Source organism: Delphinus delphis, chromosome 18 (genome assembly GCF_949987515.2).
Source record: "Delphinus delphis chromosome 18, mDelDel1.2, whole genome shotgun sequence".
NCBI classification, from domain to species: Eukaryota; Metazoa; Chordata; class Mammalia; order Artiodactyla; family Delphinidae; genus Delphinus; species Delphinus delphis.
Genome location: NC_082700.1, coordinates 13,308,704 through 13,325,548, shown reverse-complemented (window position 1 = coordinate 13,325,548; position 16,845 = coordinate 13,308,704). Strand labels below are relative to the sequence as shown.

The 16,845-nt window shown below is 38.6% G+C and overlaps 1 long non-coding RNA gene across 1 annotated transcript; it reads right to left on the bottom strand.

Moving 5' to 3' along the window:
- Positions 1 to 2,846: 2,846 nt before the first annotated feature.
- Positions 2,847 to 14,573, bottom strand: LOC132413815 (uncharacterized). Its single transcript, XR_009516813.1, has 3 exons — positions 14,502 to 14,573; positions 11,983 to 12,038; positions 2,847 to 2,869 (listed from the first exon to the last, which is right to left on the bottom strand). It is a non-coding gene; the product is annotated as an uncharacterized lncRNA (long non-coding RNA).
- Between the last annotated feature and the right edge of the window lie 2,272 nt (positions 14,574 to 16,845).

Below are 16,845 nucleotides of genomic sequence, written 5' to 3'. Positions count from 1 at the left end.
ATTAATTTTTTGGCTGCATTGGGTCTTTGTTGCTGCGTGCAGGCTTTCTCTAGTTGCGGCGAGCAGGGGGGCTATTCTTTGTTGCGGTGCGTGGGCTTCTCATTGTGGTGGCTTCTATTGTTGCAGAGCACGGGCTCTAGGTGCACGGGCTTCAGTAGCTGTGGCACGCAGGCTCAGAAGTTGCGGCTCACGGGCTTAGTTGCTCCGTGGCATGTGGGATCTTCCCGGACCAGGGGTCTAACCTGTGCCCCCTGCATTGGCAGGCGGATTCTTAACAACTGCGCCACCAGGGAAATCCCTCTCCTGGCCTTTTAAGTGGAGTCAGCCAGCCAAAGAGAGTAAATGAATAAATTTTGGGGAAAGAGCCCACATCTGGCATTCAACCTCAACAGCATCTGACTTGCCCAGTCCCACTGCTGGGTCTGCTTTTCGTTTATCTTTTTTTTTTAATCTCTGGATTCATATTCCAGTTCCAAATATCTACCCCAGATCCTCACTCTTGTACTGGTAACCCCTATTGCCTCTTTTCTGTGTCTTTTCTGTGTCCCTGATTTTGCTTGCTCTGTTCCCTCCCCAGACCCAACTTGAGGATTTGTTCACTTTCTGTTTTACCTCAACTCTGGCTCCCACTAGATCTAAAAATGTTTCATAGCCAAGAGATTTTTCTCTAGCCATAGTCTTTCTGCCACAGTTTGGGACAAGGTCGATATGAATTTTTGGTGGCATTAGCACATCATCTTAGGGGTTATAATCTTTCTAAGGGTTCCTGAGGTAACTTTGTGAGAGGATTAATCAGTATGGCTACCAGAATCTTAGAAAAATTACTGACTTCATGATGCCTATCACTGTCACGGAAATAGGAGACACTCTGGTCTCAGTGTCCACTTCATTGAGTACATTTTATTGAGAAAAAATATATACACACACATTGGATGCGAAGAACACGGTAAAGGAGCTGAGCTCTGACCATCTAGCCATCCTGTAATCATCAAAAAGGCTTTAAAACATTCATAGGGAAATGCAAGTTATCTTTGGAAGGTACTATCTGTGGGAAAAATATACAAAACATTAGAAACTTTAAGAAGATTTAAGGAGTAAAATGCAGAAGGAAGTCAGACTCAGTGAGGTGTGGGATATCCAACAACTTTAAAGCTTCTGCCTTAAGTAAAAAACAAATACAGCTCATTCCAATTCCAATTAAGCATCCTTCTTTTTAAGTGTTCCCAGCAAGGAGTGTCACTTCGTCATCTGGCCAGTGGCCTTTCCAGGAGGAAAAGCATCAGGACTCGAAAGGAGGCATGCGTCTCATGGCCTGCTCTACTCCCCTGGTGCTCAGATGGTTGCCTCCTACACCCAATCCCGTAAAAGGAAGGAAGCTTGTGACACTTTGCAGTTCCTGTCATTCCTGGCTGATTCCCTTACACGTGAAGTTAAGAAGTCCAGTCCAAGCGTATTTCAACACCACCCTTATCTGAGGAACCCAGATTCCAAATCCATCTGTTTGGAACTGGTAATAAATATTCTTACCTAGACAGCTAGAATGGCAGTTACCACAGTGGCCAAATATGCAACTACATTGCTAATCCAGAAACGGTCGTTAAAGACTATTTAGCCCAAGTCCTTATTTTACGGGTGAGACGACTGAGTCCCAAAGTAGTAAAACGATTTACTCTATGCCATTTTGGAATTCAGCTCTTCAGTGTCTGTGCACTGCATCACACTGCCTGCCACATGTTTCCTGTAAACAAACGATCCAAGCTGATTCCTTTTTGAAATAACACCCTTCCACTGGCTGACATTTTAAGAAACATGAAGACATTTAAATAATAAAGCACTACTAAAGCCCTCAGTGAGGTGCCCTTATTTACCCAAGAGCAATGGCCAGTAAAGGATAATCCCTTCCTGCTGCACTTTATTCATAACTCTATTACAGCCTTTATCACACTGTATAGGATAATCCATCTCCATATCTATTTTCCTACACGTGACTGCTAGTTCATCGAGGGCATGTCTTATGAACTTATAAATCCATAATGCATAACACTACAACAGGTGCATAGGAGTCCAGTACACCAGCGATGCACAAGTAAAGGAATGGATAAATGCATGAACGCATGAAAAGACTGAGAACCAAAGCTGCATATGGAGCTGGATCCATCTATCATGTGACGCAGTAAAAGCCAAACTAAAGTGCTTGAATTTGATGTAGCAAGACATAGAATAAAGAGACTTGATGAAAATAATGCTTAAGAACAAACCTGGCAGGAACAGGGAGAAGAGATTGGGAGGACATAGTATCAGGAAGGTTACATAACTCAAACTACTAGAATACACCTAGTCTAAATAGAGGGATTACCAAGATACAAAAGCAATCAAGTCTAAAAATGCTATTGTTGCATAATCCACGAAAGATGTCCTAAGTGCTAAAACCATTTTTGACTCACATCTTGAAAAACACAACTCAGAGATCACTTCCTCATAGGAGTGATCCACGGTCTTAGGCAGAGCTTCTCCACTGGCATACAGAAGCCTTCAGGCAGCCTGAAGAGCCAAAGGTGGATAGAGACCTACGGCCAGTAACCTCTCACTGCAAGAAACCTCGACTCTTTACCCCATATGCTATGCAAATCTTCTCACTGCTATGAGTAAATGACATGAAAATCAAGCACTATCCATTTTTACTATGTTATCTTTAACTCCTGATGTAATTAATGATTCAAACAGTACCACTTTAGGCAAAAGATGAAATGGATATTAAAAGATTACCTGCAGGGTATCCAATTCCAACGATCTTCAGTTGTACAAGGCATCGCAGATGGAGCTGGATACAGCCTGACGCTCAACGACAGCAGAACAAAGGTTCAGATACCTAGGGGAAGACAATATCATAAGAGGAGACTGATATTCTGCAACCACAGGAGATAAGTCATAGACCATAATCTATTCGATCAGTGATTGAGTGCAGATGTTTGCCAGTTACGGCCAATGATATGAAAGGGACAGTGGCTAAATGGGGTTTTCAGGGAAATAATTTCTTTCTGATTAAGAGAAGAGAAAGAGAGGAAGTGGAGGACTAGAAGGATAAAGAGGATGGAGAAACGAGGAAGAAGAAGAGGGAAAAGGAGAAAGAGGATGAGGAAGGAGAGGAGGAAAAGTCCTTGATGCTTTCTGCAAGATACATGCTCAGGAGGTCACCATCTTAAATTGCTGCAGTTAATCTGCAACCGTAAGAGCACAGTATAGACAACAGATACAAAGTACTATACACAAAATACATAAGCAACAAAGGTTTACTGTATAGCACAGGGAATTATACCCAATATCTTGTAAAAACCTACAACGGAATATAATCTGCAAAAAAAAAAAAGAGTCACTATGCTATACACCTGAAACTAATACAATATTGTAAATCAACTATATTTCAATAAAAAAGAATACAGCCTAGAGGATCCCAGAAGAGCTTGCTGAAAACCCTCAAATCAACCCCAGAAGAGCTATCTTCATAATTTTTTTATGTGAAACATATAAACACCTTTTTAGTTTAATTTAACCTTGCATTTTTCAGCTGCAGCCAATACTAACTTAACAAGTACAAATAAGACGTACGAGAAATTCCAAAAGTTTTGAAGGGGGAGTATCCCCAAAGGAATGGGAATGAGACGGACATGAAACTTCTTGTCAGGATCACAAGATACTTGATGACAATGCAATAATATTCGAGAAGTTTTGAGATCAGTGGTTTTGAAACTGGGATTCTGTAGCTTGCTAATCCATCGAGTATGAAGGTATTTAAACCTTTCTACCTCTCCTACTTCTTTATTGATAGAATTACATGAGGATATATATCAGCAAAATTAAAAAGGAATCTAAGATATGAAGATATCAAATCTAAGAAAGATTGGGGAGGGGCATGAGAGACAGAAAAAAATTCCCTGAATGACAGCTATGCACAAGTCATAAGAAACAGCTTGTCTAATACTGACCTTTTATCAAGAAGCTGCATAATCCTAGTTATATAATAAAAAACCCAGGGACGAGGGGAAGATGGCGGAAGAGTAAGATGCGGAGATCACCTTCCTCCCCACAGATACAGCAGAAATACATCTACACGTGGAACAACTCCTACAGAACACCTACTGAACGCTGACGGAAGACCTCAGACCTCCCAAAAGGCAAGAAACTCCCCAAGTACCTGGGTAGGGCAAAAGAAAAAAGAATAAACAGAGACAAAAGGATAGGGACGGGGCCGGAACCAGTGGGAGGGAGCTGTGGGGGAAAGCTTCGGAGACTCGGAGGAGAGCACAGCAACAGGGGTGCAGAGGGCAAAGTGGAGAGATTCCCGCACAGAGGATCGGTGCCGACCGCCACTCACCAGGCCGAAAGGCTTGTCTGCTCACCCGTCGGGGCGGGCGGGGCTGGGAGCTGAGGCTCAGGCTTCGGTCGGACCGGGAGGGAGTCCGGGGAAAAGTCTGGACCTGCCGAAGAGGCAAGAGACTTTTTCTTCCCTCTTTGTTTCCCGCGCGCTGGGAGAGGGGATTAAGAGCGCTGCTTAAAGGAGCTCCAGAGACCGGCGCAGGCCGCGGCTCTCAGCGCGGGCCCCAGAGACGGGCAGGAGACGCTAAGGCTGCTGCTGCCGCCACCAAGAAGCCTGTGTGCGAGCACAGGTCACTATCCACACCCCCCTTCCGGGGAGCATGTGCAGCCCGCCACTGCCAGGTTCCCGGGATCCAGGGACAACTTCCCCGGGAGAACGCACGGCGCGCCTCAGGCTAGTGCAACGTCACGCAGTCCGCTGCCGCCGCAGGCCCGCCCCTCATTACGTGCCCCTCCCTCCCCTCCGGCCTGAGTGAGCCAGAGACCCGAATCAGCGGCTCCTTTAACCCCATCCTGTCTGAGCGAAGAACAGACGCCCTCCCGCGACCTACACGCAGAGGCGGGGCCAAATCCAAAGCTGAGCCCCTGGGAGCTGTGAGAACAAAGAAGAGAACGGGAAATCTCTCCCAGCAGCCTCAGAAGCAGCGGATTAAAGCTCCACAATCAACTTGATGTACTCGGCATCTGTGGAATACCTGAATAGACTACGAATCATCCCAAATTGAGGAGGTGGACTTTGGGAGCAAGATTTATGATTTTTTCCCCCTGTTCTTCTTTTTGTGAGTGTGTATGTGTATGCTTCTGTGTGAGATTTTGTCTTTATAGCTTTGCTTCCACCATTTGTCCTAGGGTTCTATCTGTCCGTTTTTTGTTTTTTTTTTAATTCTTTTTCTCTTAATAATTATTTTTTTATTTTAATAACTTTATTATATTTTATCTTTATTTTATTTTACTTTATCTCCTTTCTTTTTTTCCTTCCTTCCCTCCTTCCTTCCTTCCTCCTTCCCTCCCTCCCTTCTTTCTTTCTTTCTTTCTTTCTACTTCTACTAATTCTTTCTTTCTACTTTTTCTCCCTTTTATTCTGAGCCGTGTGGATGAAAGGCTCTTGGTGCTGCAGCCGGGAGTCAGTGCTGTGCCTCTGAGGTGGGAGAGCCAACTTCAGGACACTGGTCCACAAGAGACCTCCCAGCTCTACATAATATCAAATGGCAAAAATCTCCCAGAGATCTCCATCTCAACACCAGCACCCAGCTTCACTCAACGACCAGCAAGCTACAGTGCTGGACACCCTATGCCAAACAACTAGCAAGACAGGAACACAACCCCACCCATTAGCAGAGAGGCTGCCTAAAATCATAATAAGTCCACAGATACCCCAAAACACACCACAAGACGTGGACCTGCCCACCAGAAAGACAAGATCCAGCCTCATCCACCAGAACACAGGCACTAGTCCCCTCCACCAGGAAGCCTACACAACCCACTGAACAAACCTCACCCACTGGAGACAGACACCAAACACAACAGGAACTACGAACCTGCAGCCTGCAAAAAGGAGACCTCAAAAATAGTAAGATAAGCAAAATGAGAAGACAGAAAAACACACAGCAGATGAAGGAGCAAGATAAAAACCCACCAGACCTAACAAATGAAGAGGAAATAGGCAGTCTACCTGAAAAAGAATTCAGAATAATGATAGTAAAGATGATCCAAAATCTTGGAAATAGAATAGACAAAATGCAAGAAACACTTAACAAGGATATAGATGAACTAAAGATGAAACAAACAATGATGAACAACACAATAAATGAAATTAAAAATACTCTAGATGGGATCAATAGCAGAATAACTGAGGCAGAAGAACGGATAAGTGACCTGGAAGATAAAATAGTGGAAATAACTACCACAGAGCAGAATAAAGAAAAAAGAATGAAAAGAACTGAGGACAGTCTCAGAGACCTCTGGGACAACATTAAATGCAACAACATTTGAATTATAGGGGTTCCAGAAAGAAGAGAAAAAGAAAGGGACTGAGAAAATATTTGAAGAGATTATAGTTGAAAACTTCCCTAGTATGGGAAAGGAAATAGTTAATCAAGTCCAGGAAGCACAGAGAGTCCCATACAGGATAAATCCAAGGAGAAATATGCCAAGACACATACTAATCAAACTGTCAAAAGTTAAATACAAAGAAAACATATTAAAAGTGGCAAGGGAAAAACAAATAACACACAAGGGAATCCCCATAAGGTTAACAGCTGATGTTTCAGCAGAAGCTCTGCAAGCCAGAAGGGACTGGCAGGACATACTTAAAGTGATGAAGGAGAAAAACCTGCAATCAAGATTACTCTACCCAGCAAGGATCTCATTCAGATTTGATGGAGAAATTAAAACCTTTACAGGCAAGCAAAAGCTGAGAGAGTTCAGCACCACCAAACCAGCTTTACAACAAATGCTAAAGGAACTTCTCTAGGCAAGAAACACAAGAGAAAGAAAAGACCTACAATAATGAACCCAAAACAATTAAGAAAATGGGAATAGGAACATACATATTGATAATTACCTTAAATGTAAATGGAATAAATGCTCCCACCAAAAGACACAGATTGGCTGAATGGATACAAAAACAAGACCCATATATATGCTGTCTACAAGAGACCCACTTCAGACCCAGAGACACATACAGACTGAAAGTAAGGGGATGGAAAAAGATATTCCATGCAAATGGAAACCAAAAGAAAGCTGGAGTAGCAATTCTCATATCAGACAAAATAGATTTTAAAATAAAAACTATTAGAAGAGACAAAGAAGGACACTACATAACGATCAAGGGATCGACCCAAGAAGAACATATAACAATTGTAAATATTTATGCACCCAACATAGGAGCACCTCAATACATAAGGCAAATACTAACAGCCATAAAAGGGGAAATCGACAGGAACACATTCATAGTAGGGGATTTTAACACCCCACTTTCACCAATGGACAGATCATCCAAAATGAATATAAATAAGGACACACAAGCTTTAAATGATACATTAAACAAGATGGACTTAATTGATATTTATAGGATATTCCATCCAAAAACAACAGAATACAAATTTTTCTCAAGTGCTCATGGAACATTTTCCAGGATAGATCATATCTTGGGTCACAAATCAAGCCTTGGTAAATTTTAGAAAATTGAAATTGTATCAAGTATCTTTTCTGACCGCAACACTATGAGACTAGATACCAATTACAGGAAAAGATCTGTAAAAAATACAAACACATGGAGGCTAAATAATACACTAGTTAATAACGAAGTGATAACTGAAGAAATCAAGGAGGAAATTAAAAAATACCTAGAAACGAATGACAATGGAGACACGACGACCCAAAACCTATGGGATGCAGCAAAAGCAGTTCTAAGAGGGAAGTTTATAGCAATACAATCCTACCTTAAGAAACAGGAAACATCGCGAATAAACAACCTAACCTTGCACCTAAAGCAATTGGAGAAAGAAGAACAAAAAAACCCGAAAGTTAGCAGAAGGAAAGAAATCATAAAAATCAGATCAGAAATAAATGAAAAAGAAATGAAGGAAATGACAGCAAAGATCAATAAAACTACAAGCTGGTTCTGTGAGAAGATAGACAAAATTGATAAACCATTAGCCAGATTCATCAAGAAAAAAAGGGAGAAGACTCAAATCAATAGAATTAGAAATGAAAAAGGAGAAGTAATAACTGACACTGCAGAAATACAAAAGATCATGAGAGATTACTACAAGCAACTCTATGCCAATAAAATGGACAACCTGGAAGAAATGGACAAATTCTTAGAAATGCACAACCTGCCAAGACTGAATCAGGAAGAAATAGAAAATATGAACAGACCAATCACAAGCACTGAAATTGAAACTGTGATTAAAAATCTTCCAACAAACAGTTCATGCAGCTCAATAACAAAAAACAAACAACCCAATCCAAAAATGGGCAGAAGACCTAAATAGACATTTCTCCAAAGAAGTTATACAGACTGCCAACAAACACATGAAAGAATGCTCAGCATCATTAATCATTAGAGAAATGCAAATCAAAACTACAATGAGATATCATCTCACACCGGTCAGAATGGCCATCATCGAAAAATCTAGAAACAATAAATGCTGGAGAGGGTGTGGAGAAAAGGGAACACTTTTGCACTGCTGGTGGGAATGTGAATTGGTACAGCCACTATGGAGAACAGTATGGAGGTTCCTTAAAAAACTACAAATAGAACTACCATATGACCCAGCAATCCCACTACTGGGCATATACCCTGAGAAAACCATAATTCAAAGAGTCATGTACCAAAATGTTCATTGCAGCTCTATTTACAATAGCCCAGAGATGGAAACAACTTAAGTGTCCATCATTGGATGAATGGATAAAGAAGATGTGGCACATATATACAATGGGATATTACTCAGCCACAAAAAGAAACGAAATTGAGCTATTTGTAATGAGGTGGATAGACCTAGAGTCTGTCATACAGAGTGAAGTAAGTCAGAAGGAGAAAGACAAATACCGTATGCTAACACATATATATGGAATTTAAGAAAAAAATATGTCATGAAGAACCTAGGGGTAAGACAGGAATAAAGACACAGACCTACTAGAGAATGGACTTGAGGATATGGGGAGGGGGAAGGGTGAGCTGTGACAAAGCGAGAGAGAGGCATGGACATATATACAGTACCAAATGTAAGGTAGATAGCTCGTGGGAAGCAGCCACATAGCACAGGGAGATCAGCTCAGTGCTTTGTGACCACCTAGAAGGGTGGGATAGGGAGGGTGGGAGGGAGGGAGACGCAAGAGGGAAGAGATGGGAACATACGTATATGTATAACTGATTCACTTTGTTATAAAGCAGAAACTAACACACCATTGTAAAGCAATTATACTCTAATAAAGATGTACAAATTTTAAAAAATAAAAAAATAAAATTAAAAAAATAAAAAACCCAGCATATACTTCTTTCTTCCATGAGATTAAAATGAACAATTAGAAATTCCAAGAATAATAAAAATGAACAAAAATCATGATCCAATTAGTAAGTGATGTGGCATGATTTCTACTGAGTGATGAAATTTAAGAAAATGGACGCCATTCAGCCTTGGTGCTTTCAAGTTTCTTCTTTGAACAACACAGAACCTGCTACCTGGCTCTTCAATGGATTCTCCTGCATGATATTTTAAAAATTATCCTTTGAGGATTTCACTTTTCCTGAATAACCCTAGAGAGCCCATGGTTTCTCAAACTCTGCACTGTTCACGTTTGGGCCAGATAAGTTGTTTGCTGTAGGAGGCTGTCCTGTTCATTGTAGGATGTTTAGCAGATCCCTGGCCTCTACCCACTAGATGCCTTTAACACTCCAGTTGTGACAATCTCAAATGTCTCCAGTCACTGCTAAATGTCCCTTCAGATAAGGTGGCAAAATTGCTTCTGAACTTTGAAACGCTACTATAGACAAAGCATGAAAATATTTTTAAATATAAAAAAATTGTATGTGCTATAAATTCTGAATACATTAAAGTAGGGGTACAGCTGGATGATGGTGTGTAGGGAAGGAAGAAATAGATAGAATTGGATAGACATGTTTCTTCTTATACAGGAGGAAATTGAGATACTACCTAAAGTTCCTGAACCTATAAAAAAAAATGTTAAGGTTAGTTTTAAATTTACAGACAATAACAGACCCAAACAACCATTCATAGTTAAAAAGATTTTGGGAGGCGGGATGGCTGGAGGGGATAGTGTGAGTAAAGTGTTTTTCATACTAGATAATAAATAAGTATACGTAAAAAGTTATAAATCAAGAATTAATGGTTTATATACATTACTTAGAGTTATTGAGTTTACAACTAGGAGTATTAAAAAAGAAACAGTCAAGGAAGTTTTCTCTCACAATGAAAAGTTCTGACTTTTCATTTTATAGCTCTCTATTATGTTTGCATATATATATATATATATATATATATATATATATATATATACATCACTTTTATTATAATTTGAGATGTCTTTTAAACAATGGCTTTTATTTACCTTTAAATATGTCTCAGTATCTACCTTACTCAAATGACCTTTGAGATTATGAGTTTACATGGTGAAGGGAGTTCTAATAGCAGTGAAAAGGGGAATTTTCAGTCACTCTTGGGTAATTTTTCCTTTCTAGAATGATATGGCCAAATTTTTCTATATTGGGTACTCAATAAATATTTATTGAACATTTCAATTCAATTTCTTGCCTGTTTCACCTATAATTAATGTGGACACCCCCTTTTTTCTACCCACTTAGCCTGGCTTGACTTCCTGCCACCCATTCTCCAGATGTCAACAAGATAACTAAAGTTCACTGCACATTAGATCTCTTAGAAAACCATGAACACTCATATTAGGGGTCAGCAATTCAGCTCAGAGCAGACAGCATCTGAGAGCTCACTGAATGAGACATAGCAATAATCCTTAGGTGATTATTCTCTAATTTTTGCTGGCAGAGGCTTTAAAGACAGCTCAGAGAGTTCATTATGCAAATAGAATTGTCTGGATCTGCTGACGGTAACTGAACTGAACAGACGCTCTGCATAGATATCTGCCTGACGTACTCTTCCATGTGCAAGGAGACACCAGGACAGACTTTCTCTCATCTGTATGTATTTCTGTCATCTGTATGTATGTATTTATACTCGATTAATGAAGGGCAAGAAAGTTCATCTTGAAGATGAGTCACAGATAACAGAACAGACTCAAAAAGCAGGGAATCTTCTTTATCCTAGCTAGTCATTAGTGAATGCAGGAACATTTCTGAGGCTCTGAATATATATTTGTATATATATATTATATTATATATATATTATATATTATAATTATATATTATAAAATATATACAAACATACAACACTAACACACACGTACACTTTGGAATTCATTAAAAACTTAATTCATATGAATACATATGTTTGTACACATATTTAATTAACATATATGTGTATGTATATGTATTGTGTATATACGTGTGATGTGTATGTGCATATATGTATGTATGAGTATATACACACACATATATATATAGAGATATGCATATTTATGAGAGAGAGAACACATTAGCCAGTACCCAGTAGCTGTGTGCTACGGGCAAGTTACTTACTTATAGAAGATGTTTCCTTATCATCTTCCCATTCATTATCATAAGCCTCAGTTTCCTCATCCTACAATGAACTAAGAAAAATGCCATCCTCAAAGGGTTGGTCCTAATGTTTTTGTAAGGCTCACACTAGATGATTTGTGTATAACACTTAAGTTTATGTGTTGGATTTACCTGAAATACTTTTAAACGATTCATTTCTAAGTTCATTTACTTTGGGCACTACTTTGAGATACTTGATATGTGACTTGATTAAGAAACATACAATCACTTTACAAGTTTTCAGAATAGAATTCTTGTGTGAACGGAAGCACGTTCAGTTGAGCTTGGTCACCTTCAAAGTCAGGCAGCATCACCACTGTATGTCAAGTGCATCGCTAGTCCGGCAGCCTTATGTCATAGTCAATTGTGGTTACTGAACATCGTCCACGTACCAAGATAGACTCCATGGGACTCTGTCTCATGCAAGGCTGTCTGTGATTGTTCCATTCTTCAAGTTACGTAAATCCAAGAGATAAAGATAAGGATATAAAGCAAATGCCAGTTAAAACAGGATGATATTGGGTTTTTGTTCGTTGAAATTGGCAAATATGTATTTATCATAAATATGAATACATATATATTTAATAATAATATTTGGCTGACATGGTGAATGAAACTTGTGACATACATTGTTGGTATTAGTATAAACTGATTAACCTATCTGGAAAGTGGTATCAAGTTATTGAGAGACATAAATCTTCATTCACTTTGATAGTGCATTCACACTTCTGGGAATTTATCTTAGAGAAATAACTTACGTACAAGATACTTGTGCATCAATATTCATCATAATACTTTAAAAAACTTTGATTGTAAATGTCCATAATTGTAAAAAGTTTAAATAAATAAATCATGGTGTCCATACATATAATATATATTAATATAATATATATAACATATATGTGTATGATGTGGGGAAGTTATACGGTATAGTTTAAGTAAAATGAAAGGGTATAGAAATATTAACTCTCATATCCCCCCAACAGATACACACACACACACACACACACATGCATGAACACACACACACACACACACACACACACACACAGGAAAAAGAATCTGCTTAAAATATTAGCAGTAGATTAATGGTTATTTTTATTTCCTTATGATCACTTTCCTTTTTTCCATGTATTATACAATGAACAGATGTCATTTTTGTAATCAGAAAAATAACCATTATCTCATAAATAAGAATTTAAAAACTAGTTTCTCATTGTAGTATTTTGTTTGTTTTCCTGTTTGCACATTTCCAACATGCAAAATGCAGAAGAAAGGGAAATGTTTGCTTTGAGCCAAGAATGTAATATGAAAGTAACTGAAAGCATGTAGTGTTGAATAGCTATTGGCATTATTTTAGCCATTTCTCCATCTTATTCTTTTAGCCAGGTTTTTTCTTTTTCTTGAGAAGACTCAGCAATTAAATGACCTTTTCTAACTAGACACATGCAGATGTAGTCACAGGCAATGATGGTATTATGCAAGCCCAGTGTCTGCTGTAAAACTTCAAACACGCATTCTACCAACTAGCAGTTTTCCCAACCAGCTTTTTATTTTACTGTGACACCATCCTTTAGAGCCCTAATCACGGAGGTGGCTCCGGAGAAAGAGCTGTGTTCCATTTGAACCCAGTGGGTAATGAATGTACCGGGACAGAATGTGCTTTTTGCTCTCTGCAACACAGTGTGCTTTCCCTCTTTTGCAGTCATTTTCTTCAGTTCAATGCAAATTCTTGTAATTTCCCCCAGAAATAAATGCTATTAAATGCCCTATTTCTCTCTCCTATGTCAGAAGCTTTATGCCCTACTATCAGCTGTACATTTGTCAAAATTAAAAATCTACTTTGCAAGCCAGAGAATGACAGACCCTAAATAGCCAAAGTCGTCAGCTAGGAGTAAGGGAATGTGCAGCGTGCAACAGACAATTAGGTGCACAAGCAGACATTTCAGTGGGAGGGGAACGTCATCCTTCATCTCTCCTGTCATACCTGGCTGTTTAATATTAGGTCTAAATAAATGGCTTATAAATCATCACAAAAACAAAACAAAACACAAAAAAGCTAATGAAAACTAGTACTAGGATTACTTCCTAAATGTTAATCCTGGCTGATTTTTGATGGCTTCATTCAAACTCCAGATATACAAGTAGAAAACACAGTTTGGTTGGTAAAGGACTGTTGGTTGGCTGACCTCTGCTTCAGACTGAGTGAAAATTGCACAGTGATTGTTGGAGGCCATTGAAAATGCCTTGGGATATTTTTGAGAGATATTATTAACACTATATTAGTCTATGTGTTAATTATGTTAATATGTAGAGAAAGCCAGAGAAGAGCAGATTGAGAAAATGATTCTAAATTGGAAATAATTATTTTTATAGTTTTTTTTTTCAAAATTCTCATTAATCTTCAAAAATGAATGTATTGTAGAATGGCATAGCCCACCTGGGATTACCCAGGAATACACATAAAACATACAGGTTCAGGTCTGGAATCACCGTGGTGATTGATTTCTCTAGGATAAGACCAACCAATGGATAGTAGATTTCAGAGGAATAATCTGGCTAGGAAGTATAATATCCTGGGCAATAAAACCTTGTCCTATAATAGTACATGTTCTTACTCTTCATTTCAAAGAACACTAAAATGAATAAATTAAGGAAGACTTTTTTTTAGACAAACACTGTTATATGACTACGGTAAGTCTCCCTACATACGAACAAGTTCTGTTCTGAGAGCACATTTGTTAAGTCCAATTTGTTCATTAAGTCCAACAAAGTTAGCCTACGTACCCAACTAACACAATCAGCTGTACAGTACTGTACTGTAATAGGTTTATAATACTTTTCACACAAATAATACATAAAAAGCAAACAAACACAACAAATAAAGAAAACATTTTAAATCTCACAGTACCTTGAAAAGTACAGTAGTACAGTACAACAGCTGGCATCCAGGGGCTGGCATCCAGTGAACAGGCAAGAAGAGTTACTGACTGAAGGAGGGAGAGGAGGTGGGAGATGGTAGAGCTGAAGGATCGTCAGCAATAGGGGATGGAGGGCAAGCTGCAATTTCACTCACACCTGACGCTGATGGAATGCATCTTTGAAAGTTCGCAACTTGAAGGTTCGTATGTAGGGGACTTGCTGTACTCTAAATACTTTACAAATGTTAACTCACTTAATTCTCATACCTCTAAATTACAGATGAGGAAACCAAGACATAGAAAAGTTAAGTAGCCTAAGTGGCCTCACACAGTTATAAAATGGCAGGGCTCAGATTCCAAACCAGACAATCTAACTCCTTAGTCTGTCCTCCTAATTGCTACATCACATCCCCTCCATTGTACTCCTGAAGGGTTTTACATAGTTTAGGGAACCCAGTTCCTCTAAGGCTGACACCTGGGATTCTACCATGGAATATCTGCTTTTTTTTCTCGTTTATATAATGGGGTTCTGTATAAAACTGTATTTTAAAAGGGAGCTGCATACAATGTGTTTTACAAAAGTGACTACCTTTGGAGAGATCTAAAACCTCTTCAGGATCTTACAGTATCTTGGAATCAACATTGCAAGTGTTCATTTGCACCAGAGATAGCTGTTTAGACGTAGGATTAAATAAAGACTTTGATGCTAGGAGAGCAGTGGGGATGGAGAGTAGTGAAGGGATTCAAGACGCCTTTGTATGATGTGTTCTTTCCCCTTACAATTGGTTTTGTGACTTTTTATAGTGGGATGGTTGAGATATTTAAAGTCAGGCAAACTGAGGGAAGTTGGAAGACAGTTTTATTTACTGACTCTGAAGCCAAGTGTCAAGCACAAGGCATTGGGCCTGGGCTACGTCTCCCACATGAAGCTGACACGAGTTTCTATGAAGATACAACAAGGCAAGACATGGTACACTACCTCCTTTTAGGTCTGCTCTTTGATTTACATTTTTACCCCTTGACTTCTTCTAGGTTTTTGGCATACTTTCCAGGGTTTACTTTCTGGCTGTATGTAGAGCTTTCTTAATCCATAGCTTATGTGAATTCGAAGAAAATGTATTTAATACTTGTAATGTATATTGAAATACTTAGATAAAATCTACCTTCAGGCAGTAGTCAGCCTTCCCAGTTAGACTTTACCTTAATATATGACATTTATTTTTTAATCTAACTACCATGCCTGAAGCTGGATCATTTACTTTGTAATCATAAATGCTGAGTTGCGTATACTACAGCTTTGTCCAATTGATTCTACAGAGAATGACTGTTAATTTTGCTCAGAAAAAATAAAAGCTGACTTCAAAGTAGCCCATTTTGTAATTGCATATAAACAGGACTGTAGACTCATATTTTCACGGATATAATATATTTTCCTGTCATAAGAGTTTCTTAAGTAGATCACTGCTTTAATATACAGTATAAAACCAAATTATTGGTTTCATTTCATTAATGTTTCTCTTGAAGTGCCTAATTTACTATTGGATTGCAAGTTAATTTCTAATCCGATCAAGTTTACAACGCACAAGGATGTTTAGCATTTTGAATCAGTGCCATTTTGTCCGAGTTTGTACTTCTGAAGGGATATTAGTGGAGAGGATCAGGCCAATTCTTGGAAATATTCCACCATGTCAGATGATAAAAATATATTGTCTTATAATTACAGGTAATGGCTGCTTGATAAATTACAAACATGTGAAGAATCAAAGTAATATACAATCAAAATCTCCATTATAGATAAGAATAAAAGGTTACCACAGAAAAGTATAAGTTCAATACCGTGTTTGCAAGATTTGTATTAATAATAAGTTAGGAAATAACATGAGCAAAGATAGTACAGGCAACTGCTCTAAGGGCATGCTTATGAAATGTTGAAAAGGAAAGTTGGTCATCTTCTTTAACTCAAAATATCAATATTTCCCATCAGGTACGGAGGGAAAGGATACCATGAAGCAGCTGCATAAATCTATAAGCTTTAAACAAAGCACAGCTGTAGCAAAAGTTAAAGCACCAAGATGTGTAGTTTCTCCTTTTATGTTTACTGTCCTTCAGTGAATACAACTTGCCACTGGCAGAGAAAGGTCACGCCAGACACATGCTTGTTAAGCTGCAGAACAGCTTTAAAAAATCTCAAATACACTGGTTACAATAATCATCTGATTAACACTTTTGTTGACAGTATTCTTAGCCTACATAGCTTATTATGGCAAATGCTACAGTTAAAATTGCATCAGAATGAAAGCTAACTATTTGTAGAAACTGTGTAATGATGTTCTA